This window comes from Hesperophylax consimilis, chromosome 17 (genome assembly GCF_061612785.1).
Source record: "Hesperophylax consimilis isolate HC1 chromosome 17, BYU_Hcon_1.0, whole genome shotgun sequence".
Classification (NCBI taxonomy): Eukaryota; Metazoa; Arthropoda; class Insecta; order Trichoptera; family Limnephilidae; genus Hesperophylax; species Hesperophylax consimilis.
In genome coordinates this window covers 15,991,109-16,001,725 of record NC_142852.1, presented here as the reverse complement: position 1 = coordinate 16,001,725, position 10,617 = coordinate 15,991,109, and positions in this window count along the sequence as shown.

Sequence of the window (10,617 nt, the reverse complement as noted above, 5' to 3'; positions counted from 1 at the left end):
CATTTGTTTTTTTCTGATGCTAGTAGGTATTTGCACCGCATTCTGTTTTCTGGTCAACTTCAAGTAGCTTGTCTGCTACCGATGCCAGCTGGAACAGATTGTCATCCAACAGGGCTCTCAGAATGGTTTGTACATGTTGGGGAAGTCTCTGGAGCCACAGTATTCTGATGATGGCACTCTCTGCAGGACCTGCTAGTTCGACCATATGCCTAAGTGATGGTTAGTATTCGGTCATCAATATGTAATCCGATAAGTAGGCGCGTGATGTGTTTCTCTTCGGAGTCTTGTAGTCTTTCAATGTGTGTTGTGTTCAAGAATGAAAATGTATCCGATGTAGGTTGTTTGATGTCGCTGACATATTTGATGGTCTCAGCGTCCAAGGCGGCGACAATAATATTTTATTTTGTAAAATCACTCTTGAATTTGTAGATTGGTATTCTGCCTGCCCGAACCAAAGGGTTATGTTATCTCGCCAATATACGGGCAGTTTCACTGCTACGGAATTAACTGATGTTTCCATATTGGTTGATTTTTCCTTGTTGTTGGAAGATGTTTGTGTTTCTTCACGAATATGTGATGAAAATATGTTGCAAAGGGTTATAATAGCTGCGTAAAATATAAATAATTCAAAATCTAAATTGTTGTCAAAATTTTTTCTTTTTTTTAATTAATGTCATCCATTAATTTCGTACCATACGCGGTTATTACAAAAGTTAATGCTAGATTTACGATAGCTAATATCGCTAGCCACTATGACTTTTATTTTTAAATTTTGCGATATGTTATGACGATGTTTTTAAATGCAAAAATATTATTTGAAAAAAATTTATATTGAATTCTTAATTTTGGAATTTGCGATTGTTTTGTTTGCAAAAGAATGGAACTGATGACTTGCTGGTGTAGATAATGTAGGATTACGTTACGCGTTTAGGTGATGATGGAGCTGATAAATTGCAGAACAGGTTCTTCCTCCTTTATCGGTTGAGTGGATGCTTCCCGATGGAAGATTCTGCCGTCGTCGTAGAGGATGATATACGGAGGCTATGAATGAGGATCTCCAGGGAGTGTATGCAGTCATGTTGCCTCCAATCTCACGTTCCTCGGTCGGCGGCTGCTCGGTCATTATAGTATTCTCAAATTCACATTTTCTCGCGCTTTACCGTTTGCTGGCATGATGGTTTTAATCAATATTAGTGGTTATATTTCACGTCATTGATAATGTGTATATCAACTAATGTAAATTGTGGAACAAGAATGTTCGATTCTCAATAAATAACGATTCTAACTGTTGAACTGTAACTAAATTATTTTAAAAAGGAATTTAAACTACTTACAAAAGGAATCTGAACCAGGATACTGCCTCTAGGGTTGTGCTCTGCCGCCGGATTACCGTTACCTCAATCATTCTGCTGAATCATTTACGGGTCACCGTTGATTTTTTTAAACGTAGGTTTTTATCAATTTAAAAGGTGAGTGAATTGATGCCAATTTAAGTGGATTGTTGACTGGATGATTTAACGGTTCTAAAATCCGCAAAATCCAATGTTGCGGTATGTAAAAACAGAATTCGAATAATTTCAATTTAGTTTTGTTTTAAGAAACTGTTTATATAGTGTTAAAAAAAGCATAATTTAGGCGCTTTTTAAAATTTTAATTAACTTTAGCATGTCCATTATGTGTTAAACTTTACCTAAACTTTATAGGCAACCAACAAAAAACATTAATTTATATATATAATCGTATATCTATTCAAAACGAAACAAAAGTGTTGTATTTCTTGTTTACTTGTATGACCAATAAACAAGAAATATAAACCTGAAAATTTAAGAATGAAGAGCAGGATTAAACAAACAAAAAATCAGTGACCATCATCATTATATTGAATAAAATATATTTATTTACTTTCATACATTCAAAACGAACATGTTAATTTCCAAACGACAATCAAAATTTCACGTAAGTCGTTAAAAATGTTGCCATTGACTCCAGTGAGTTGATACAGCAAAAACATTTAAATTCTCCAAAATAATCCATGTACGTGTTAGAGAAAGATGCACCAATCCACCACAAATAGCACACAAGATTTTGGGCACACCAGGATTATCAAATTGGATAAGGGAATATGTGTTTATACCGTTAAACTTTAAAATTAAGGCAGAAAAAGATAGTTACACCATGCAATGGCATTTTGTACGAAATGTCGTAAATGATATATTTTATCGAGCACATCAGAATATGGTTACGCTCAAATATGAGTTTTAGTATGAAGAAGCATACTGCGTTTACGAGAGATTTTGTTTAGTTTAGTTTCTCAGCCGTGTGGGTTTTGGTATGACGAATCAAAAGGCTTTTTGTGGAGGACTTGTACGTGCATTCCAAGCACGAGAATGGTTTCTCTCCAGTGTGGGTTCTAGTATGAGAAACCAAATATCTTTTTTGCAAGCACTTGTACGTGCATTTCGAGCACGAGAATAGTTTTACTACAGTGTGGGTTCCAGCATGACACACCATACTGCTTTTATCAGAGCACTTGTAAGAGCATTCCAAGCACGAGAACGGTTTCTCTTCAGTGTGAATTCTATCATGACGAACCATATGGCTATTTTTATAGGACTTGTATGTGCATTTCGAGCATGATAATGGTTTCTCTCCGGTGTGCGTTCTAGTATGACGACCCAATTAGCTTTTCGTAGAGGACTTGTACGGGCATTCCATGCACGAGAATGGTTTCTCTCCAGTGTGGGTTCTAGTATGAGAAACCAAATTACTTTTTTTATAGCACTTGTACGTGCATTCCGAGCACGAGAATGGTTTCACTCCAGTGTGGGTTGCAGCATGATATACCATACTGCTTTTATCAGAGCACTTGTAAGAGCATTCCGAGCACGAGAACGGTTTCTCTTCAGTGTGAATTCTATCATGACGAACCATATGGCTATTTTTATAGGACTTGTACGTGCATTTCGAGCATGAGAACGTTTTCTCACCGTCGTGTGTTCTACTATGAGAAAGCAAACTGCTTTTATCAGAGCAGTTGTAAGTGCATTTCGAGCATGAGAATGGTTTCTCTCCGGTGTGCATTCTAGTATGACGAACAAAACGGTTTTTTGAGAGCATTTGTAGGTGCATTCTGGACACGAGAATAGTTTCTCTCCTGTATGGGTTCTAGTATGACAAACCATATTGGTTTTTCGATAGCACTTGTACGTGCATTCCGAGCACGAGAATGGTTTCTCTCCAGTGTGGGTTCTAGTATGAGAAACCAAGTATCTTCTGTTAGAGCATTTGAAAGCGCATTTGGAGCACGAGAATGGTTTCCCTCCAGTGTGGGTACTAGAATGAGCAACCATATTGCCGTGATCAGAGGACTTGTAAGAGCATTCCAAACATGAAAACGGTTTCTCTCCAGTGTGGGTTCTAGCATGTCGAACCATGTTGCTATTTTCAGAGGACTTGTACGTGCATTCCAAGCAAGAGAATGGTTTCTCTCCAGTGTGAGTTCTCATATGTGATCTCAGACGCCAATTACTCGCACACTTGTACGTACAAGAAGGACAGGAAAATATTTTCTTCCTTGTGACAGATTGTTCTGAATCCCAGTGTTTTGTACCATTTATAGATTTTTTCGACGAAACTAAATCTGAAAACACAGAAAAGAGGAATACACTCGTGTTTGTTAGATACCTAAAGTTATTCATATTTAAATATGCAACAGCGCTCATGTGACCTTTATTTACGAAATCAATTATTTTGATTGACATGGTAGCAAGTTAACTTTGCCAAGCATTTATACGGAAGATGTTTAACAAGGGCTATAGAAATATAGATCTACCATAGCATCTTTTAAAACATCCTGGATATGTAGGGTCAGAAGGGTAGAGGTCCTACATCGGATTAACAAAACCCGTTTAAAAATATAAAAAAATAAAATAAAACTAAAATTAGAATAAAATAACTTACTTTGAATACAACTTGATTTAAATATAATATAATATATAAGCCAACCAGTATCGATTCGACCTGAACCTCGATCAGGGTATTATGAAACATAACGTATGTTCTAATTATTCTTATTAAAATTACTTACACTCTCTCGCAGTGATTGCTTTATATTAATAATATAATAATTGAACGAGTTACCAATAGAAAGATAACTCAAACCACTTAATATTGCGCTGTTCCGGGCTAAATTCTGCAGGATAAACTAACCTAAAACAGGAGATGCAACCGGAAGAATAAATAAATAGCTTACCAAGACTTTGGTCAATCCTTTCAAGATGAACAAAACATTCCTTTTTGATATCAGGATAGTCAATATCTATTTCATCGTGTGCGCCACATTCTTGCACATATTCCACTGCCGCTAGATTTCCTGGTTCACACTTGATCGCAGTAATATATTTGGTCTCCCGTCTGACTATTCCGAACTGCAATATTGCTTCATGATGTGATGTTGGACTTTCTTCCTCGGGGATTGTCTCCGGTTCGGACTTTATGACACCGACGCCTGACGTCACAAGATCCATATCAGGTACACTGCTTTTTCAATCTGACGTTAGCAACATATTCTGGAAAAGGATTGAGCCGCCGATGTATTATACTCAAATTTGAACGAGGAATATCGTATTAGGTTACGGATCTACTGATATACCGGGTCTCAAAGACTGTGTGCGACGTACTTTTTTGGAGATGGGTACCAAACATAGGACTAAGATCTAAACAACCGATTTTAGAATGTCAAGTCTTGTTGTGATTACAAATCGTTATAGTGAATTGAATAAAAGGCTAACGAAGTGACAATTTAAAAGCAATTGCACTTACCGCTCCGACTGGTTGGTTAGAATTAGATATCGGATTATAAATATATGCACATTCGTATTAGTGCTGACGAGATCTTGATGCTGGTGGCCGTTATTTTGAAAATTTGGTCATTGAAAACTAACAGAATATTAATTTCGGATATATTAGTAGATAATTCGGCGGCGTTGGAAAAACGATGACAGGCAGGTAAAATAATGTCATAGACAAATAACACCAAAAACAAAACGGAAAATAGCGCATCAGTCAAAAGTATTCAGAAGTATATATATGACAGCATATAAATAGATTTTATATTATGATGTATTGTAGTGTTCCATTTACGCGACATTTTTATGCCAAAATATGAGAGACGATATACATACGCGACTGACTGGCTACTGTTCTATTGATGGGTGGGGTAAGACATTATCCTTCAGAGATAGTTTTCGCGTCTCTATTGAACAGTGTCTTGGTTTATTGTTGTGTCTTTCAAACGACTGTTCACACGCTGTGTCCGAAGCTAGGACAAAACAGTATTCTACTTAAAAAAAAGCAAATTAATTTTTCGAATATATCTTTTCTCTGAATGTCAAAAGATTAAACCAAAGTTGTTGATGGTCATGTTTTAAGACTAATTTTTGGTACCTATTAAAACACATCGACTCCGATGATGGGTCTGATTTAACCCAGTGTTTTAAAAGATTTGGCCGCAAATATCTCGTTTAGGCTAATTTTCTTTTGTCTATTCTTTCATCAAATATTTACCCACATTTCGACTCATAAATGATTAAAATCGGACACGTTTTAAAAAAGTTATAAGAATAATTGTGTATAAAAACACGCAAAAACTCCATTTCTTCTCAGTTGAATTCGAGCAGCCGACGAAACAGCATATCTCTTGCTCTGTCATTCCGTCTTTGTCTCTCACTGTCCCGCGCAGATGTTGTCAACCATTCGGGCACATTTCTAGTATTGTTTGTGATTATGTTTTAATATATTGTTTTTCGTACCGTACGAACGCAATGAATTATTTATCTGATAATGAGATCGAAAAGCTACTTAACAGGTTCGAACAGTGAGTTCAGTGATGATGGCGACTTGGAATTCAAATCATTAGATCCAGAATTTGAAAGTGTTCCGGAAGAAATATTACTAGAGGAAATATCTGAAAGTGATAATGAAGTTAGTGTAGGAAATTCGAGTGAATCCGTTGCAGATCAACATTTATACGTGTCGAATTCCGGATTCCGATGGAATTCTGCGCCACCAGCCAGCTCACGTACCAGAAGCCATAACATTATTTCTTCTACCCCTGGATTGAAAAACAGTAGCCAGAACATAGTATCCATCAGAGATGCTTTTGATTTGTTTATTTCAAATGAAATGGTGGAGGAAATTACTGAAAATACGAATAAATTCTGTCAGCTCACTACGAAAAATTCCAGCTTTCCTAACATTACGAAGACAGAAATGTATGCATTTTTTGGAGTTCTTTTGGCTTCAGGAAGAAATCGCGGCCGAAAGTTAGAACTAAGCGAACTTTGGACTACCGAGTATTTATTCCGGCAGCATTTTTTCCCCTCCGCTTTATCTAGAGATCGCTTCCGCTATATTTTTAGCAATATACGTTTCGATGACATTTATTGAATATATCGATGAATTATTTTTGTGAATTTTAGCATTTTTAATATATTTTAACTAATAAAAAATTGTTAAACATTTTATAATTGGTAGTGCTATATAATTATTTTGCTGCTGAATTTGTAATAATAAATCCATTTGGTGTTTTGTGTATGCATATAAATTTTATTAATCGTCGAATCATTTTTGTATTTTGGTATTTAGAATATTGCTTTTATTCCGTTTTTTTAAATGAAAATTGTTAATTTAAATTTGTTTTGTTGAAAAATAAAAGTTTTAGTATTTTTTTAATGTGTGTCATTCAATGGTTTTAATTGTGACAAATAAATGTGTGAGGAAAGTAAATACTCAACTTGAATTTGAATGCCATTATATGATATTTTCTAATATTTGCATAAGCAATCATCGTTTAATATGGCTATAAATTGAATTTATTTTCTCTTTACACATCTTTCTATTAGAGGTACAGCCACAAGGAAGTTATCGAATAAGTGATTTTATTTCTGGTATTTTAAATAATACAAGATTTTCTTGTAAATGCACACCATCGAAATTTTTAATAATTATAGAAATAAAAATGTTTGTTTCCGCTGACGAACGCTTACTGTCCCCCCCCTTCCGCACTGCCCTCCTCATTCCCCTGACCATCACCCGACACCCGCATCGGCCGTGCGTCGGAGACTCGGGGCCGTCTTCGATTCAGTCGTTGATTAGCTGTTGCGCGGGATGTCCGCGCTGCTGTATATCGACGAACCGCAAAATTTACGGAATACTTATTTCTAAAACTTCCTTCTTCATACAAGAAATACAAGGGATATGTTATGAGTTAATGAGGAATTACATAATATCATATAAAAGTAAGGATATGAACGAAAAATGCTTAAAAAGTCTTTTAATTTCATCATTTCAGCCGTGTCGATCTGGACCCACCATCGCCCCATGTGTTTTATTTTGAACCTCCGGGTATTACGTGTTAAGACGTTACCAGGTGGGTGCAACAAAATATTGCGGCGAGGCATTCTTGAGCGAGAAGGCTTAACACCAGTCGCCTACCTTCTTCATTTATACCAGCCCCGTCATTGTCAGGCACTAAATACTCTTCATCTCCTTCCACACTATCTTGATCACAGTCTTCGTGAGATGCGACTTCAAAATGGTCCCGGAAATCCTCGGTAACGTCGGGCTCATCTTTTGAATCTTCTCATAGGTTTAGCTCTTCGTCGTCAGAAACCAACAAAGCAGCTGCAATTGCACCCCCCTCCCCCCCAAGACTTCGAGTCTAGGATGCCATACCTGAAAACAATACAACACCTCATTACACTGCATACACTCTCATTACATTCATAACACATTATTAGTCCATGAATGTCTCGTTATTGGGCGCAGGACGTAAGACGCCCTCCCTGTAACATCAACACTGTACTCTTACCATTATCACAAAGTAAAGTGAATCATAAATGATGTGCAAACTTACCAGAGAGATTTCGAAAAGCAACTTCAGTAATTCAAGTATAACTGGAAGGAAGAACTAACACTTTTCCTACCACGGGATACTGGGGTACCCGGAACACCTGTGGAGGCGAATGCACTTGCCAGGCGGTCACGGCTTACTTACGTACTTACGCGCCAATTATCGAGAGTAGATTAGCTAGAGCGATTTTTGCATCAGTTCAATATTGTTAAAATTGTTGATATTTTAAACACCAGGGGGGTACTCCACTACCCCAGGTAGGGTTTAAGAGTTAATCATAGACGGTCGCATACACATCCACTTATACACCATATAGGGTAAACCACCCAGTCATTGGCACTCCACCAATTTATAGGCGTGCTCTAGTTTTTTTAAGAAAATTAAGATTTTTTGTTGCCAGATCTTATATTTTTTAGTAGAAATTAAACAGTAGTATCATTTATTACTCAACTGGAAACACACGTTTTAATTTTTTTCAAACATGGCGGCGCATTTACCATCTGTTTGACAAGCCGGGACCTGTGCGACAAAAACAATCAAAATATTCGATTTTTACCAAGGTAAGAGCTATCATAATCTTTTAAAAATTGCAAATCTATTTTGTTTTTCTTATACCTAATCATTTTGTTTTAATATTGAATATATTAACTCCCTTTTTAAAACATTATTTTATAATTTAACCGCCAACTTTTAGTTATTTGTGGGGTGCCAACATTTGGTATGCGTAAAATCGGTTTATCCATTTTATTGGCACACATGCCAATAAAAGGGCATTAAAAATAATTTGAGTTTATTATAAATTATACCTTGTTTGTCTCAAAATTGAGTTTAAATTGCATTGAAAATATTTTCTAACGTTTTGGACACACCAATCCAAAAGTTGGCCCACTGCCAATTATATAAAATCCATTTATTGGCACGGGTGTCAAACATTGGGTAAAAACGTGCCAATAAAAATATTGTCTTTTCAGCCACTTTCAAAATGAAGCCTAGTCAGAAGAAGTCTAGAGAAAAAAAAGTAACAAAAAATTTAAACGGAAAATTTATACAGAAGAGAACCTACAAAAAGCTCTCCACGAAATATCAACAGGCATGAGCAAAAAACTTGCTGCAAAAACCTTCAGCGTACCACGGTCTACTATACAATTTAGATTGAAACATCCTGATCATCGCTCTAAGCCCGGTTCGTCCACAATTTTAACTGACGAAGAAGAACAGCTTTTTGTTGACTGGATAAAAATCAGTATCAATAAAGGGTTTCCAAAGAGGAAAGAAGATTTGATAAAGAGTGTTTCAGACTTTATCAATAAATCGGGGAGAGCCAGCAGTTTTAAGAATGGTGAGAAGTGGTTTAAATTGTTTTTAGCTAGACATCCAACAGTTACATTTCGAAAACCAGAAGCCGTAACAGCTGCCAGCTCCACAGTCTCTGCATCTGATGTAAGAGGCTGGTTTGAACAAATAAGGATTTACATGACTAAAAATAGCTACTATAACATCTCAGCAGACCCATCAAGAGTATTCAATGGCGATGAAACGAATTTTGTTCTATGTCCAAAAACAGGTATTGTTTTAAGCTCTAAGGGAGAAAAAAACATTTACGAAATTGACCACGCCCAAGCCAAAACTTCACTAACCGTCATGTTTACTTTTGGTGCAGATGGTCAAGTTACTCCGCCAATGGTAATTTTTCCATATAAAAGATTACCTGGAGAGATAACTTCTAAGATTCCTGAAGATTGGGGCGTGGGCTTAAGTGACAACGGATGGATGAATTCTGATGTATTTTTTGAGTACCTATATCAAAAACGTTTTACATCCTCACCTCGTAAAAACTGGCACACAATTCCCTGTAGTTCTTTTTGTAGATGGCCACAAATCGCACTTGACGTATGCTACCAGTGAATTATGTACTAATTTAGGTATAATTCTCATAGCGTTATACCCTAACTGCACTAGGCTCCTTCAACCTGCAGACGTCGCCGCATTTAAACCATTAAAAACACAATGGCAGAAAACTGTCCTAGAATGGCGAAGAAATAATCCATCTCAAGCGTTAACGAAAACTCAATTTGTGTCATTACTTAAAGATACTATAGAAAAAAGTTTTAACCCGTCAACAATTATAAATGGTTTTAAAGCAACTGGACTTTTTCCTTTTAATGAAGATGCAGTGGACTATTCCAAGTGCCTAGGAACTTCAAATAAAAATAACATTACCATAGCGCAACTCAAGCATGTAACAGACAATCGGGTGCTCACCAAAGATGACTTTATGAAGTTGTTGGGAGAAAGTGCAATACATAAAATTGATAAAAGAGAATTGAGGCCAGAGGAGTCAAGTGAGGGTTTATTGAAAATCTGGAATTTCTTTACCACGTCTCAAAATGATTTGCAGAATAGCTCAAGATTAGACACAGAGCGTCAGAATGACAATATAGGGAATTTTGATATTGAAAATATGGAGATAATTATCAATAACTCTCCAAACAAAAATGTTGCTGAGCAAAGTTTCGATTTTGTTTCACAAGATGTTGAGCAAATAGTCCAATGCTCTGAATTAAATTATTTTATAGAAGATACATCAACCCTACAAGAACCTATTCCAGAAACTGTTAGCCAACAACCACACAATCATCTTTCACCCACTCAACAAGCATTCAATCAGCCAGAATCCATAGAGCAAGTATCCTCCCAAAAAGCCT